The 19,289-nt window shown below is 29.3% G+C and overlaps 1 long non-coding RNA gene across 1 annotated transcript; it reads right to left on the reverse strand.

The window, feature by feature from the left end:
- Positions 1-989: 989 nt before the first annotated feature.
- On the reverse strand, positions 990-17,864 carry LOC129969526 (uncharacterized). The gene is made up of 3 exons (XR_008784526.1): positions 17,645-17,864; positions 12,474-12,651; positions 990-1,658 (listed from the first exon to the last, which is right to left on the reverse strand). It is a non-coding gene; the product is annotated as an uncharacterized LOC129969526 (long non-coding RNA).
- Between the last annotated feature and the right edge of the window lie 1,425 nt (positions 17,865-19,289).

The following is a 19,289-nucleotide window of genomic DNA, read 5'->3' on the forward strand; positions in this document are numbered from 1 at the left end:
AAATGCACATTCTTCTACAACCCCTCGCAAAACACAGTGACACGTAATTAGGAAGCACGGGACCAACACCAGGAACAGCTGTAATTAAAACGCATCCATCACCTTCTGCTACATGGCTAGCAAAAACAGGGCTCTAAATGCAAACTGTAATTAAGTGCAGGGGCTGCATTCTCTGTCTCGCCTAAAACAATGGATGGGTTTTGGGAGAGGAGAAAAGGGTTGTGCAAGAAGAAAATATAAAGAATAAAAACGGAAGGTTCCAGAAGAGGGCCTTGTAGAGCTCCTTGGTGCATTTTGTCGGCTATTTGGGTGATGGCTGGTGTGCGATCGGTTACAGGGAAACTCTTAACGAGAAAGGAACAATAATGCTTTTCATTGATGGTGGCCCTCCAAATGGTCATCTGTTTTGCATGTTCTGGTTCAACGGCTTGAAGAATAAAATATCGAGATAAGAATGCAGTTAAGGTTGAAGAATTTCTTAATATAATTACTTAATGATTGATAAGAGAGTCCAAAAATTCAGAGACATGTCTGGAAAATTTTATAAAAATTGATTTTTTTTTTCAAAAGCCAATGATTGTATTTTATTTTATTTATTTATTGATAAAAACTGGTAATCGGGTTTGCATGTTCTGGTTCAAGATCTTGGAGAATTAAATATCGAGATTAGAATGTAGTTAAGGTAAAAGAATTTCTTAATATAATTACTTTATAGTTGAAAAGCTAAAGCCTAAAAATACACACGCCTGAAAATTTTTATAAAAATAGTTTGTTTTTTTTTTTTCAAAAGCCAGTGTGGCAAATTATTTAATAAAAACTGTCATCAGTTTTGCACGTTTTGACTCAAGGGCTTCAAGAATTAAATATAGAAATTAAAATGTAATTAAGATAGAAGAATTTCTTAATAAACCACGTAATGGTTGAAAAGTCAGAGCCCAAAGAGTCAAAAATATTTTTTATAAAAATAGATTTTTTTTTAATAAGCCAATTGTAATTTTGTGGCACTTATTTTACTAAAAATAATGATTTGGGCAAAAGTTGAATCATCTTATATAATTTTTTTTTTCAAACATGAAATTACATTAAAATATTTTCGGATTTCATAAGTTTTATTTTCAAAAAAAGTCATAATATTTTCCACAGTAGGAGTCTTAACTTTTTTTCTATATATATAAGAATTTTAAGATGTATTTCTATAAGGACCATTAAATTCAATAATAAAATTGGGAATATTTATACTTTTTGTGTCACTTCTAATCTTTTTCACTTCATTTAAATCAAGAAACCATCAGTTTCAGGATTTAAATGACCAGAGAAACACGATTTTTTAATAGACGTCAGATTGTTTGTAATTTGATTGCCACTTTAAATATACTTTTAGGGGCCGGGAAAGCTTGGTTGGTAGGGCGCTGGATTCGCGTCCCTTGCGCAGTGAGCTCGAACCTCTCCGTATATATGGTGGCTGGTGCACGTAGAAATCTATCATAGCCGCAAAGCCTTCCAAGCCGATACAATACCAATGGTGGGTACGGGATCAGAGGTGATCGTTTTCTGTTTCAGGTCTAAATTACGATCTCTGGATGAGTGAATGAAATATGCCCCGTGAAAACGGCTGTGACGCATGAGTAGCTAAGACGTATTCTCGGCCCTAGATGGCGCTGAAATAAGAGATGCTAAAATTCGATTAAAAATCTATAACAAACGCCATAAGCAACAATAACACATACATTTACGAATCAATTTGATTGTTTTACCTCTTAAAGGGTCAGTTTTTTTCTAGTCACGGTATATTAAAATATTTTTAGGACTGAGATTGGTTTAAAAAAAGTGAATCATTTAGCTTATTAGATAAATTTAATTTCATTAATTAACAAATTTGGTTATTTAATAATTGAACAAAAAATCAAGGCGCACCGTTTTGTGTAAGATAAGGAACTGAAGCATCTAAGCTTCTATCTTACTGAAAAATTTGTCAGAACTTAAACCAACTTCATAACTTCATACAAGGATTGATGAATTTGATGGGAAGCATACTTCCCATGACCCTAGAAAAAGTTAAAATTAAAATCAATCTAAATTCCAATTAAATGATTTTAATGCAGAAATCGTTAATATTATAAAGCTAAACAATAATCACTGCAAATCCTACAATTTCAAAATTAAATCCAAATGAATCTAAAATTTGAAACGATAAATGATTCTTTACCTAATTTAGCACGGAGATTATAAAAAAAATGGGGAAAAAAAATGTCTTTCTTCATCGAAAAGTTTAAATTATTTCAACGAGATAAAAGAAAAAGAAAAGAAGAGAGGGAGATGATGAATGATCAGAATGACACTGGAAGTGAAGAGTCTGTATAATGACAGATTAATGATGAGAATCCCTGAGAAGTTTCATAATTATTCTGCCATTTCTAACAGAATAGATGATAAGTTGACGGAATATGCCAAAAAGTATTCCAGCTTTAATGATGATTAAAGTTTATTTCATGAGTGCCAGCTAAAAACATCAAAGAAAATAATTTTTAAAAAAATTGCGATTCAACTGACTCTCCTAGAGTGAAAATGAAATTATAACTCAATTAGGGGAAAAAAACTTCTTCCGGTACTCTAATAGCAGAATAGCTATTTCTTTTTCCCAATTTGAATAGTTAATAATTATCATTATTATTTCAGGAATTTGAAAGACTTAAATTACCATTAAAACGTACCTTAAAAACATTTCTAAAAATCATAAAATTTCTCAAAAAATCTGTCAAAAAATGCAATTATTAATCTATTAAAAATGTTTGTAATATGAGAATATAAAAATTTCCAGAAAAGTGGAAAAAAAACTCCAAAATTCAAAAATCTCAAGAAATTTTAACTTTTTATTTTGAAACGAAAAAATAAATTTTATTTCACATCAAGACGAAGCAAGCAATATCATTTTGTACAAAAATTTACTAGCAAGATTGCCGATTTTTTTTTATTTCAAAATATTTCTATAAATTATAAAACCTTCCAAGAAATCTGTTCATTTGTTTGTAAAATGAGAATATCCAGAAAAGCTTGTATGTAGAAGAAGAAAAAAAATCCAGTTTTAATCCAGAAAAAAAAAGATGGGGAAGGGGGATTTCAAAATTCTGAAATCTCAAGAAATTCAATTTTCAAAATGAGAATATCCAGAAAAGCTTGTATGTAGAAGAAGAAAAAAATCCAGTTTTAATCCAGAAAAAAAAAGATGGGGAAGGGGGATTTCAAAATTCTGAAATCTCAAGAAATTCAATTTTCAAAATGAGAATATCCAGAAAAGCTTGTATGTAGAAGAAGAAAAAAATCCAGTTTTAATCCAGAAAAAAAAAGATGGGGAAGGGGGATTTCAAAATTCTGAAATCTCAAGAAATTCAATTTTCAAAATGAGAATATCCAGAAAAGCTTGTATGTAGAAGAAGAAAAAAAATCCAGTTTTAATCCAGAAAAAAAAAGATGGGGAAGGGGGATTTCAAAATTCTGAAATCTCAAGAAATTCAATTTTCAAAATGAGAATATCCAGAAAAGCTTGTATGTAGAAGAAGAAAAAAATCCAGTTTTAATCCAGAAAAAAAAAAGATGGGGAAGGGGGATTTCAAAATTTTGAAATCTCAAGAAATTTCAATTTTTTATCGAAATAAATGAAACAATAAGTTTTGCTTCAATTTCTAATGCTGCCAACTAACAAACTGATTTATGGATGAAGAAAGAAGATAAATATAATTTTTAGAAATATTTATTTCAAAATATTTCTAAAAATTATAAAACTTCTCAAGAAACCTGTTAATTTGTTTGTAAAATCCAGAAAAGTTTGCACATAAAAAAGGGATATCCAGAAAAAGGGCTCCAAAATTCGATAATCTCAAGAAATTTCAACCTTTTATCGATATAAACGAAACAATAAATTATATTTCAAATGTTACCAACTAACAAATTGATTTTTGGATGAAGTAAGCGACATCATTTTGCACAAAAATGTATTAGTAAGATTGCCAATATTTTTTTAATACAGCAGTCATATTCTAGATACAGCTGAGAAAAATTCCATTGTTTTAAGTTTATTTATCAGATCATCATATAAATGGATATTCAATAGTAAAACATCTTAAATTTTCCTCACTTTTTGAACGGAAAAGAATTTTCACAATTCTCTTTTAAGTAGGAAAAATTTCCCTCTACTTTTAAGCTGAAAAGTAACATGAAAAATTTATCATTAATAGGGAATTAAATTAAATAGTTGTTGATTTTCTTTTAAATTTTTAATCTCGATTATATTTTCCTACTATTTCTGAAGAAATCCAGTGTTTCTAAAGCGTTTTCGTAACCCAAGAATTAATAAAAAATACAAGATGTGCATTTTATACAATAACCAGTCTTTGCAGAGAATAATATTTATAAAAAAGCATGGTGGCAATAATTGGTTGAGCTTTACAAATCAAATATTTTTTTTAATCAGAAGGTTCTTTCATTTTCTTTAAATTTAAGGCTTAAAAATATTAGTAAACAATAAATGTAAAGATTTATATAAATAATTTTAATAAGTGTTAATGTGTGAAGAACATTAATAAGAAATATTTAAAAAGCTAAAATTTTCTAAGTTGAAAGTGATATACATTTTCATGTGTTATGAGATAAAATCATTCCATAATAGAATATTCAAGCAATATATATAATTCTAATTTGTTCATGACAAAATATTACAGTACACTCCCGATTATCCGCGGAATTGGGTGGCGCGGCCGCCGCGGATAACAAAAATCGCGGATAATACGAAAAAAGCTAAAAACGGGTATAGCAAAAAAGAAAACAGTCATTCCAACTTTGAATGACTGTTTTATGTACAATAAAACGTAAAATAAACAGCAGGAAATGTTTAACTAACGCTTAATGTTTTAGTATATCACTCAAAACTAACCTAAAATGCATTTTGTTAATGAAAATAGAAAAGTGCTTTGTACTTACGAGAGGCGTCAAGGATACACAGAAAAATTAATACATATGTACTGTTTTAATACTGTAATGTATTATGTAATTACAAAAGCATAACTGTAAAACTGCACCTTTTTGAAAAAATCAGTCAAAAAAAAAAACTTTGTGCGGCAGGCGCGGATAATCCGCACCGCGGATAACCCGCCAAGCGGATAATCGGGAGTCTACTGTAGTTTTAAGTATTTGGATAAAAGCACATTGGTTATCAATCCATATGGGAGTTAGGTTATTATCTTAACGGCTTTAATTTGTTTAAAAACGATTTTCTAGTGATCTTAAGTTTTTTTTTTATTATTAATTGTCTTTATTATATATATATATATATATATATATATATATATATATATATATATATATATATATCACAGCAAGAAAGGACCAAGTTACTCAGTTTGAAAAGACAATAAAGCCTTCATAATCCAGAGATGAAATAGTTGATAGCAGAAAATGACAAGGGGGGATGCCAGAAAGAAGACTTTTAATCAATAATCCCCAATTTTCTCCTTCAAAACCCACTGTTAAGAGAAGACAAAGCAGAATTCATTCATCTTTGCCATTCTGACAGTAACGATAAAAGATGAGGGGAAAACATTTTCTGATTAAAGCCCTGGATAAAAAGAAGGAAAAAGCGGAGCAGAATCTCAATAAAAAAACAACAGGAAAAGATAAAAAAAATAACAACAGAAATCTGACTTCTGCCATTCCAGCCAGAACAAAGGAAAAACGAACGGCTTTTCAATTTGGAAGTTTTAATTTATTCATAGATTTCTAGTATATGTCATCTGAAGGTTAATTGCTGTGCCTCTTTTTAATTACCGAAAGCAAATTCTTACCCACAGGACAATGTATGGGACAATCAAAATATCCTTTTTTTGTGTTGTTGTTGTCCTTGTTCATTCTTCTTTAGTATCTTAGTCACCCATTCCCTATTCTCCTGGCAATTACATGCGTTTTAATTACTCCTTATTTGTCTACCAGGCCAAAAACGAATTATTTTGTGGTTAACTTAGCGAAGCATAAAGTGTATTAACCGTGTCTTTGAAAGGGGGGAATAAAAAATAGGGGTCTGTCTAACGCATATTGCGTGTTTTTATTAGCCTAGAAATTACAATAAAAAAAAACTTTTACCGAGAATTTTCAACTTTTTTTATTCTGATTTTTTTTAATTAACAAAAGAAGTGAATATGTGAGGTTCCCCTAGGGAATATAAAGCCCTCAGCATTGCAGACTATGTTAAGTAATTAAATTGATATTTCCTATTTATTATATTTCTTACAATCAGATAACACAATGATCTAACAGGTATTGTTCTATTTTTTTAAAAAATAATCGGATTAAAAAGGTATTTGGTTGTTTTAGACTAAAAACTTTTAAATATTAACGAATATTGAAATTAAAATGATACTTTTTAATATTAACTGTCCGTAAATGAAATTGGTTAGAAACTGTTACATAATCTCACTATTAAATTATTAATAAATAAATCAAAACAATTTAATTCATATTTATTAATTTGAATTTTCCTTAATTAGATTTCACTAAAAAAAATTTTAAGGAAAATTTTTTTTCAAATTATTTAGTTCATTTCATTTTTGTCATTGAGATGAGAATTACTGCTTCCTTTAACAAATTTGGTTTCATTTTTGTCATTGAGATGAGAATTATTGCGTCTTTGACCAAATTTGGTTTCATTTTTGTCATTTAGATGATAATTATTGCGTCCTTGACAAATTTGATAACTTTTAACTCAAATTTGGAGTCAAATTTCCCAAATTGTGTATATTCCAGATTTGAAACAACTGCAAGAATGATACTAGTTTCAGAAAACGCTCGAATTTTCTGCTAAATCTATAAACAGAGCAGTTGAATGGCCTGCAGTTCTTGGGGAATAGGATTATCCCAAAACGTTTCCGAGTTTTTCTTTAGAAACATTTGTGGTGAAAGCTTATAAGCCAGTTAACAGCGACGCTACATGAGCAATTGCTTTTGTGTTGTGGTCATGTTACTGGGCTGCGAACCGCAAGGTCCCAGGTTTTATCCTCGCTCAATTCAATCCGCCACACTTTCGATAGGTTCAATTCGATTCCCTTAAGAGAGTTTTATTTCCACCCTCCATTTGGAATGAGAATCATGAACATGGATGAAAAGGGTGGGACCTAATGTGGGTGGAAGGGGTGTAGTAGTGTGCACTAACTTGGAATTCATCGAAAGGATGAAGTAAAATGGCGTTCAGTGATCGAGAATGGAAGCCTTAACAAATCAAGCAATATAGACTTTCATCACAGCTTTCTCAAACCGTGAATCGAGATCCAATGTTCGAATTTGAAAGCATTTTCGGCATCTTCTTCTTCCAGAACTTTCCAAAACTATAAACAAAACTTCACCTTTAATACATCTTTCTCCTTACTTTCGAGGCATAATTCGATTTCTCAATAATAATTATTATTTAATACATCATTAAATAATGAATCATGAAAAGCTGTTCCTATCTTTGGAAAATGTAATTTGAATTCATTTGAGAATGAGGTTTTAAGTTGGACTAAATTTAAGCATGAGCATGATTTAGTTTGATAAAAATTGATATATTTGACTTTAAAGTTATTTGCATCCATTTTCCAGACTAAAATTAGTCCTCCTATAAGCATTTCAAACATATAAAAAAACTTTTTCTTCCTTTATAATAAGCATTTTCCTTATTTCTATTTCTTCATTAGAAAATAGAAATAATTCCCTTAATACAATCTTCTGGAGGGGGGATAAAAAAAAGAAAAAAGATCGAACTGCCTGCATAGAAAGCTAAATCTTATTTCCAACTGGCATATAAGATTCATAAATATTTTTTTTCCACCGTGCGCTTAGATTTAATAAAGAATCGTTAAACATTGAATAATGTGTTTTCCGAAAAACATCCTAACTTATTTGTTGCATTCATTCCCTGGGAAAAATTCATTTTGTAAAATTCATAATGCATTCATTTATATGCTGAAGCAAACATTAAAAAAAAGAAGAAGAGAAATAGAATTATGCATCTGTGAGCTTAAAGGCCGTATGTGGTACTTTGAAGACAAGCATTACTTTTCAAAAACAATTTTCTTTCTTCGCAATTACTTTTTGGCTCTGTTCTTTTATAATTTATACGCCAACATCTTCAATCTTGCTCCTTTCTGGACGCCAAGTGTTCGACTCTGGAGTATAAAAATACATATTACCCCTTCTTATTTTCTTACAACCCGCCTTTCCAAACCCTGAAATTAATGTTCGAGCGATGTTATGCAAATTTCTTATCTGTTCTCACGAGAGGACTTAACAACAACGGGAAAAAATGTAATTTGAAAAAAGTGCATAATCCAACTAAGGGAAAGGAAAAAAAAAAAGAAATCAAAGTTTTTTTCCCCCTCCTTTCGACGTTGAAAATATGGTAATTACCTACAAATCTTCGAAGATTTGGAACATATCTTACATCCTTGTATTTGCATATATTAGATAAGAGAGTTTAATTCGTCCGTAATTTGTTTTCGTCAAAAAATGAGATAACGCAGTTTACATTTCTTCCAAAGAGTTATATATACCAGACAAACTCATGCCAATTGGAATTTGCAAATCAATATTTTGGTCTGGTTTATGCGTTTCTGAAACCGAGATACGGAACATAATAACCATTAAGAAGGTTTAAAAAAAGTTTCGAAATAAGCGGATTTTTTTTTCTCCTTGAATTTTTATAGAGAAGGTAATAAATTACAAGACGTTATGTCAGCTGAAATTTCTAATCCACTTTTATACGTTGTGTTGGGCAGATTAAAAATGTCTGTTAAATTTGGCTTAAAATACCTTAAAATATTTTAGCCTATCAATAATTGGATCTTTTTTATTTTACTCGTATTAATAGAAATTTGTAATTAACCTTATTTATTTTCCCATTTATTTCATGCAGCCAATGCTAATTATATGATATTTTAAAAGCCCCATCCATTAAATTGATTTAAAAATCTATCGAAGCGCAGTGTTTATAACATGAAAAAAAGACAAGAATTTTCTTTTCATTTTTTTTTATCAACCATAAAGTATATAAAGTATGATATTCATAAATTATGTAATCGCTCTTAATGAAATTTTAAAAATGAGATTAATAAATAATTTTTTAACAGGAAAAAGAATTATTATTGGAATATTCTTGAGCATGTTATTTACATAAATTATCATTTCTTGTTCGGTTTATTTAATTTATTAAATCACATTTCAGGATTGAAATACATAAATAGAATTTTTATAATAATATAATGCTTTTTTATTTATTTATTTTTTTAAATCTACATAAAATTTTATTTATATCCAAAATCTACGGGTCAAAATTTTCATATGCTATACATGATAAATAGACATTTTATTATTATTTTTATTTTAATATTTTATTATTTTATTGTTAGATCAAAATTACTTAGAATTTCAAGATAAAATTCTGCTGCAAATCTGAAGCTTGCTTTTTCAAAAACGTTTTCCACATAAATTTAATAAAAAGGTTTTAAACAACAGTTTCAATGGTGTATCGAAAAATGCAAAGTGAAATAATTTTCAAATTTTTTCTCCTTTATTTCTAATTTATTATTAATAAAATTATAGATTATGGAAATCAATTGTGAAATTTACAACTCGGTGGCGCCACAAGAATGAATCCAAAATTTACTCAAATTTATAAATTAAAGAATTGTTGCATATCGATCAGATTAAAATAGTGCTTGCAAACTTTCAAAGCATCAGTAAAAAATTGAATTACAAAATTGCATTTTTACAAATACACATACAAAAAATAAATAAATAAAACCTGAGTTATATTCCATTTTAATAAGTGATTACCAGAAAATAAAATAAGCAAACTGGCATTAATTTAATTCCTGGATATTTTAAAAACATGTTTTTTAAATAAGTTCTCATTTTTCAAAAAAAAAAAAAAAATGGTCAAGTAAAAGAATATAAAATTCTTTTATTTCTTCTCCTTGCAATTATTGCCAAAAGAATTTTATGGAAACTTATAACATTTTCTACAAATAGCACCTGGAGAAAAATTATATAGAAATTATCATGCACTTAAAAAAATTATTTCAAAATGTGCACATTGTATCACACAACATTTTTTTTTTAAATCTCTTACTAAAAAAATAAACCAACACTTCATTCGATGACTGAATCAATATTTCCTTACATATTAAGCAGTTCTTAAAACTTATTTGTGACTCAGCAATTGATCTAAGAAATAGAAACAGTTACACTTTCCTAAAATACTTTCAAGCAGAAAAAATAATGGCACAAGGAGAGAGAAAAAAAATCCTAATTTAAAAGCTTTAATTTACAACCAAACAAATGCTTTGCATATTTTCAATTTCCTCTTATTAAATGGGAACCAAATCTCTGAAAACAAATTAATTAAGAGACAACAACGGAATAAAAATGTGTTCTAAGTAACTCTATCCATGCTATAAAAACTTGGATTCAATTATATGAATAGAATAAAGCCGAGAAAGAAAAAAAAAAGCATTTTTAAATAAGATCACATACATCCTTTTTGATTACTTTTTTAAATTTTACACTAATAAAATAAATATAAATCGAGTAAAATAAAATACATTTCTCATGATACCAAATTAAAAGAAAAAAAACCTTACTCATCATCAATCCTTCGTTCAGTTGCTGAATTATCTAGAAAAAAAAACTCTTAATGATAAATTAGAAGCATTTTTATAATTAATCCCAGTAATTAGCTTGCTTAAAAATACCTGTTTTGAAATGTAATTAATTAAAAATGAAGCGGGTTTTCACCAGTAACACATGTAGAAACTTTTATGATAGAGTGAATTTCTAAAAAATAATTAAATATTTTTTTTTTATTCTGAAAAAAAAAGTCCAGAATATAACTTATAAACTAAAGGTGGTATTTTTAGAATCTTCCAAATGTTGTTTAAAAAAACTCATTAAATTTATTTTCACAACTTCATCTATTCAACAAACAAGTTGAATGTGAAATTAAATTGATCAAAATCTAAAGAAAAAGTTTAAAGTTATTATAAACCGTTTCTCTCTAACTGCTCCGATCTTTTCAGACAATAAATACTCCATCTTTTTTTAATGGCTAATTTTCATCAGGAATACTTCATTTTATTTAATATTATATTTAAATTCTTGTTTTAGGGGGCAACAACTTGTTTCGAGTTCTTCTTTTTTCTATATATTTACAGAGAGAAATATACAGGATAAAATACAATTCAGAATAAATTGAAAATTGTTTTAATGAAATAAACAATGTTCTACTAATAGAACGCATGCACAGAAAATAAAACGCGTATAAGATAGAATTACTCTTGAATACGTGAAAAAAGCGACTATACAAAAATTCTCAACAGAAAGTAATAAAGAAAAGATTAAATATGTAACTTTAAAAATGATTGTGTCTAACTTATTATTATCAAATAAAACAATTTTAAATCAAAATATAAAATGGCAAAAATTTTTAAAAATTAAATCGTTCGTAGGAATGCAAGCAGAAACCACCAACAAAATACAAATTTTAAATTTCAGTTACTTTAATAAAACATCACAAGAAAAAAATATTGCATTCTTTTAAAATTAAATATTGTATTATAAGAAGTCTGAGTTAGCAAGGTCAGGGATTGAATCCATTCTGAATTTGAAAGCTTTAGACTATTAAATGCAGTTTACAACAGTGAAGCCGTAATCTATAAAATGGTGAATGGATCTTCAAATCATAGCTGCTTCCAATAAATAATATATAATAAAAATTGAAGTTAACTGTCATCGCCATTTATTTATGTCTGAAAAAATATCACAAATTTTTAACTTTTGGAATCTAAAATTGAGAAGATCACCATAATTCGAAACAATATAAAAAATTAAGCACAGTTTAAATTAACATTGAAATAAAAGCATTATCTAAAATTACAAGTCGGCTAAGTCTCAATGAAAATAGAATACAGAAATTATAATTATAAAGAACAATTAAATCTCAAAAAAATAACCTAAAGAAATAAAAGATTACCTTGATCATAATAAAATTAAAAATTATTCTAATTACAATCTATATTATAGTCAAATAAATGTAATAAAATCAGTAAGTCTTTGAAAATAATTACAAATTACCAAGATCAGAGAGTTCGAAATACAATCTAAAATGGCAACCACTGAAATTATAAACTGATACTACCTAGAAGTTATTTAAGTATACGTGAAAATAGTGCAAGGGTAATGTGAATTTATTAAAATCACGAAAATTCGAAAAATATATAAAATCTAACAACTATATTCGAAAAAATATTGTCTAATATTAACTAGCAGAACGCGTGAGAACAATACAAAGAAATATAAAATTACTTCGGTGCTTAAATCTAAAATATATTCGAATAAAAGTATCGCCTTATATTAGGTAGAATTATAAATAAAAAAAGCAGAAAGAAATGCAAAATTACTCTAATAGTTTAATTTCCTTTCAGTTCGTAGTGATGAATGCTGAGGCGGTTGAGAACGTTTCACTCCGTCAACACTCCATACTTCTTTACATTCCATACAACTCTTTAAGAAGATATGGGAAGTAAGGAAGCACGGAATCCAAACAGAGCTGTTTACATATGATCCCCATCTAGAATCCTGTGAAAAAAAAAAGAGAGAAATATTTATTACCATTTTATATCAAGCTAGAAAAAATGAAAAACAAGTATCAAAGATACTTGATATACTTCAAACAATGTATCTTGTTTGAAGTATATCATATATCCCTAATAGATTAAAAGCATTAATATTTATGAACAAAAGTTGGCCTTTAACTGCAAATTATCGTTATTCTATTAAATGAAAATGTATTTAAAATGTAGGTTCTTCCATATTTTTGGAATTATTTCTATAGCTGTTTACGTATTTAAATCCATTTGCAATTAGACTGCTGCCAACTTGGATTTTTTTCGGTCACTTCACTGTTCAGCGATGGCAAACAGAAAGGCAGTCCATAAATTGGAACACGCATGATCCAAAACTGCTTCATAAGTTCCAACAAGAGGCCATGTTAAGTTCTAGCATGAAATTATCATAAAAACCAAAACTACTCCTATACAGTTCTGCGCCAAAAGTAGTACAAAGTATTTCGGAAATATTTTGATCGAGGTGCCTGCAATAGCAACACATCTTTCAAATAAAAAAATTTGTCTATTTTTCCGCCAGATAATATACAACAAACTGATCAAATATCTAAATCAACTGTCTTATCCAAAAGCCACTAAATTTTTTTTATTCTTCTAAAATATAAAGAGATGGAAAAAGATTTGTTCTTCTCTTTTAAAAATAAAAAGCAGTTTATCATGGCTAATATGCGTGAAACTATATCTCGCATCTGTGACTAAGTTTTATTGATGTATAAAATCGGTTCACAACATAGCTCAATTTTGCAGATCACATTCCCAGAGAATTCAATTAAAACTTATTTAAATCTATTCTTAAACTATATTTTATTGAAACTGCCCATGTTCTAACGAACAAGAACGAATTACCAAGTATGCAATGAGATTCACTTCATTGTCACTTATTCAAGCTTGAACAAACTTTAGTAAGGAATACATTCTAAAAACTATTTAAAAAACAATGATCTGAATACTTGTTCTAAAGTTCCTTTTTCCAGTTTTTCATTTTGAAAGACCAATATGTGAATAAAATCAGTATAATACCAGGATAAAATATCTCGGTAAAATAACGACTAGATGGCAAATGATTACATTTAAAAAAAATTATTAAATACAGAAAATCGTAATTTATATTCAGCATGTAGGAACTTAAATGAATATAATCTCAATAAACAGAATGTGATATTTAAATTCTAACACGAATCTGCCATTTATTTTACATCAAAATTAATAAATAAAATAGCTATGATGAATTTAATTACCACGAGTTGAATTTACTAAATTTGTGCTCCGAGACTTGCAAGTGGTGAATATTTATTAAAGTTTACTTTAAGCGAAGAGGACCTTCAAAGGTCACAAAAATGCATTAAAATAAAAATAATGATAAAAAAAAGTTTTTGTAAAAAAAAAAAGTGACACAGCTGTAGAGAAAATTCTTCTACACTAAATCCTTGGCTAGAACTGATTAATTCATTCATCATATTAATTTTCTGATTAATGCCAGATCCTGTGAAATTTTGAAGCATTGCCGCACAAATACATATGATGGCATTGCAAATTTTACAAAAATAAGTTATTAAAACATAAATATTTGATTAATTGATTGATTTATGTAGCTTATTAGCAGAAAATTCACGATACGGTCAATCAGTTAATAAGTCGAAAAACTGATATAAAATTTCTAATAAAAGATCATGGCATAAGAAATTACAGAAAAATTTTGCATAAAACTAAAGATTCAACCAACAATATGGTGCAGCATACAATATTCAAACAGAAATTGATATATCTAAATGCTAGTCACTTCATTTCAACTAAAATATTTCCTGCACGTCCTAAAGCACAGAACCAACTGCAAAGAAGCCAAACCCACATAATTATAAAACCACGCAAATTTCTCTCAAAACAAATAAGTTCCCACTTTCCACTCCCTTTGCAGCCAATATATCATGCGAAACACTTCTTTAAAAAAACATCCTCACTTCGCTGAAAAGTTGAACAACCGAAAATCAACCGTCCCCAAAAAAATTACCACAGCGACCAATGAGGTTGCAGCACCGTTACATCTAACGATCATCATGACATCAGCCTTCACGTCATCCTCATGATCATTTCTAATTATCTTCCGGCCTTACTTCATGGCAACTACAATCAATAACATCACTACCTACACACAAAGATCAGAGCCGGGCTTGTCATCCCAGTTCCAGAAGACAGCAGAAAGGGCAATTTGTAACTGGAATCATCTATGGCTTTGTAACGGGCACGGCGTTCGGATAAATCTGACAAGGATAGTCAATTTATAGCGCGTCACACAAAAGATATAGGGAAAGTTTGTGGATGGTTATTTATTCTAGCGATCTATCACATTACGATTAAAGTTGCTGAGAAGTTCTGAAGAGATCATTTATTTCATGATGTATAACACAAGGGGGATAATCGACAAAAGGGCACCGATTTGGAAAGTGTGGGTTTTCGCTTCTGAAAAGCGGCTTGTTTTGGGTGTAGTAATGGCAGGGATGATTGCGATATCAATAGAAGTTCTTCATTCGTTCGATTTTAAAATATATTTCGTGCAAAAAAAATTATGAACATTAAAAATATAATTTTGTGCTTGTTTTGGGTGTAGTAATGGCAGGGATGATCATGATATCAATAGAAGTTCTTCATTCGTTCGATTTCAAAACATATTTCAGGCAAAAAACATTAAAAAATATAATTAAAAGCGATATGCTAGGCTGGATGTAAACTGAATATCCAAGTCATCTTTTTCTCCACTAAGCAATCTATGTTCTTTTTAATTTATACTATACAAAAAAAAATTTATATTATACAAAAAAAACATATCAATTTTATTACAACTTCTCATGCATTCTCTCTCTCTCTTCTCATATTCACGCTTTCTTTTCTTCTTCTTATTTTTTTTAAGTGAACAACATTTGTTTCGAGGCTAGTTTCACATCATAATTCAGCATTCAAAATTTAAAAACTGTTAATTTAGAAGTTAATGTTACTGTAAATTATCATTATTTAAATAAAATATAATCACAATTATATAATCTTATTTTTACATTATATATGCAAAAATATTTGTCTATTGTTCATAATTAATATAAAAAATTGTTTAAGTCTTCCGCAGATCAAATTGAAATTTTTTTTAAAAAAACTACAAAAATAAGCTTAGCAAGTTTAAATTTGGTATAAGTAACTGCAAAAGTTTTAAAAGAAACGCTTCCTTAATTACAACTCGCACGATTTTGGTTGCATTGCACTTGTTAATGTTTCGATACAGTACAACTGATTTTATGCTCTCCATAAACAAAAAAGCCCCAAAACAAATGTTTTTAAAAATTCTCAAGAACTTCAGTAAGGCGAAACATAAAGACTGTTGGTCACACTTCGAAGGTATAAATCAGTTATGACAATTCGTCGTAAATCTTTGAAAAATTTCATTTATACTTCTTTGAGACACAAATGCAATAAAAGGCGCTCACATGATTTCAAGCAGCTAAATCTTTTGTTTCTTGTTACAGATCTTGAAATATAAAATTCGCTAACGTATAGCTATTTCATAAATTTTCATACCACGAAATTTCCTAGTTGCTTTTAGAACAAATTCTGTCAAATTCATATTGTTACCAATTTTAAATAAAAAGAAAATTTAAGTTGCATGCTTTACAAGATTACATAGCTAAAATTACACGTATAATTTTAAAAATTTATTTTTTTTAGCAAAATCTTGCTTGTGCAAACTTTTCCGTTTAAATGGCACAAAAATTTTATTGGTCTAAATTTTACAAAATTGTAAATGTAGATTCGAAATCTTGAATCCAAATATATGGGAAGGAAACCAAATTGATATTCATCTTTGACCTTTTCAACAAGATCAAAGAATACATCACAATTTCCAGAAAAACATTTGTACAGTACATCACGGTGATGTTGAAAAAAACATAAATCATGATATAATCAATCGGTCTTTACATTTTCGTAAGTACTTCGCCAAGTACATTGATCCATCTCGCACTACTTATTTCCCCGAAATTTGTCAAAAATAATTCACTTTGCATTTATTCATTCAAAATTCAAAAAATTTCGAAAATTTAATAATGAATCAAATTGCATGTATATATGTGTGGATACTTTTAAATTTATTACGAAAAAGTAAGTGTAATTCAAAACCGTTTATACAGCTATAACCTGGTCTGGAAGAAAAACTATCTCTATATGGAGAGATGCAAAATCAATTTTATAAAGAGAATCCTTAAATTCGTTGCTTTAGACCATGGAAAATTAATTTCGAGAAAACAAATTCTGTATTTGTTTTGTGTGATAATTTGAACATTCAAGATGTGGTATATATTTTAGCTGAGATGCACATCAGTTTTTAACTTAATGCGAACATTCAAGATGCCATATATTTTAGTTGAGATGTATATGAGTTTTTAACCTATCCAAGAATTGCCAAATCATACGTTAATTATAGTACATTCTTTTTCCATAAATAAGCAAACTATCAAAAGCATCGGTGAAAACAGTGTAAATAATATGACTATACTTTTTTAACACAATAAAATGAATTCCAGAGTTGCCTCTTTTATTTCTATTGATGAACATATTCACGATACCGAACGCAAAGAAAATTATGTTAAAGCGATTGACGAACAACGTTGATTCATCAAAATGACTTACTTGCATTTACTCTCAATAATACGAAGTTATTGTGCCATAAGCAGTTGCATTAACGTTATTTAAAATATGATTTCCTAGACTTTTTGTACTTTAAATAAAAATTTAGAAGCACACTTAGCCATTATTTATTTCCATTAAACATTCCAAAATTCTGAAAACTCGACAATTTTAATTGCAAAAGTGCCAGTCCAATTTCGAGATATATCCCACTGAAGAACGAAAATTAAAATCTTTAATCCTCTTGTCGGCTTACGTAAAACAAAATAATAAGCACTCACCAACTTAAATTTCCAACGACGATGATGATGACGAACAACTAGAATCCATCACGAATTCTAATGCAGCGAACTGGGATGGAAGGTCGTCGACGTACAGAGCCAGAACAGAAAGAGCCAGCTGCGGCTATACCTGTACTTTTAATAAGTCCCTAAAATTTGTTCGTGGGAATGCAGCCAAAAGGCCAAACGGAGCCAAAGTCAGGCCCAACATGCCTCTTTGCAGTCCATACTTAAAGTGGCTGGTACACTTCGCAACCCGAAAGCAAAGAGAACTGGAGACGATCTGCACGCCATATATGGAGTCAGACGACCAAGATACCACAGGGTAGGAGAAGACATCCCAGAGCGCAAAACGAGACCCTGGACGGGGATGCTACTTTTAGTTCCTTTTCCGCAAAAGATTCTCTATAAATAACCTATTTTCCGGTCGGCCCTTTAGGTCTGCAGGCATTCCCTCGGATGTTGAGGAACGTGCAGGAGATCAGCAACTGGGGGTCCCCCTCAACCCTAGAGGACAGAAATGGATTTTACTGAACACATCTGGTTTCTCTTTTTTTTTCCTCCCCCCCCCTGCGTGGGTGAGGGGGTCGTTGTAAAAGTCATAACTGGCCTCATCATCAAAAACAGCTGGCTAAGGAATTTTTTTTTATTCACTTCCACCCATCCTCCTCCCTATCTGTACAGAATGGGATGTAGGAGGTCAAGTACCAAAGGGGCCTCAGATTACAAAGTTCAACCCCTATCTTAAGGTTGGAGGGGAAGAAGGTTAAAATTGGAGAGAAAGTCGCTCATATTCCACTTTTTCCCTTCCGATCGCTTTTTCTGAAATGTTTCTGTTATGAATCACTGATAGTAGCCCACTTTTATAGCATTAGTTCGATAACGATTGAGATTGTTAAAATGCACTTTAGATTGAATATTTTGAAGATAAGGTTGTCTAAGAAAACCGCTTTTGTTGTCAGTTTTGTACAAATCTCAAAATAGATATCAGAAATGGAGCTTTTTAAACATGCTCCTGCAATGTTAGACAATTAAATAAAATAAAAGAAAGTTACATTAGTTAAAGATTGAAAGAGGGATTTTGTACAATAAAAATATTAAAGCAAACTTCCGACTACTTTACTTGGATGTTTATGAATTTTTTTCGAATCGTTTTGCTTTTAAAGTTTTGAAATGAAATCTTTTCTGAATAAATATCAGAATATGTCTTTGCAATGTAAGCAAACTTAAGAAGGAAAAAAAAAAAGTTCTAGAATTTAAAAAAATGGAAGAGGGATTATATACAATCTAAGTATTCAAGAAAATTTCTTTTTATTTACTTACTTGGTATTCACGAATCTTTTCGAATGATCTCGTTTTAAGGACTTAATAGCTTCATTCAAACATTTAAAATATTAACCACATTTTTAAAAAAATCTAGATAACATGTTTAAAACCACAATGGGAGCAATTAAATAATGCAGTTAATAAAGCCAAATACTTTTGAATTCAAAATAAAAATTAAATCTTCATTATTTATTTATTATTTAATATCTTACTTTCATTTGGAAGAATTTCCTTTTTTTTTCCCCTACTCTTAGTTGTATATGTGATCAGGGTGGGTTTCAGAATAGGCGGACAAAGCAGTTCCCAGAACCGCTGCATT

The sequence above is a fragment of the Argiope bruennichi genome, chromosome 5 (assembly GCF_947563725.1).
Source record: "Argiope bruennichi chromosome 5, qqArgBrue1.1, whole genome shotgun sequence".
NCBI classification, from domain to species: Eukaryota; Metazoa; Arthropoda; class Arachnida; order Araneae; family Araneidae; genus Argiope; species Argiope bruennichi.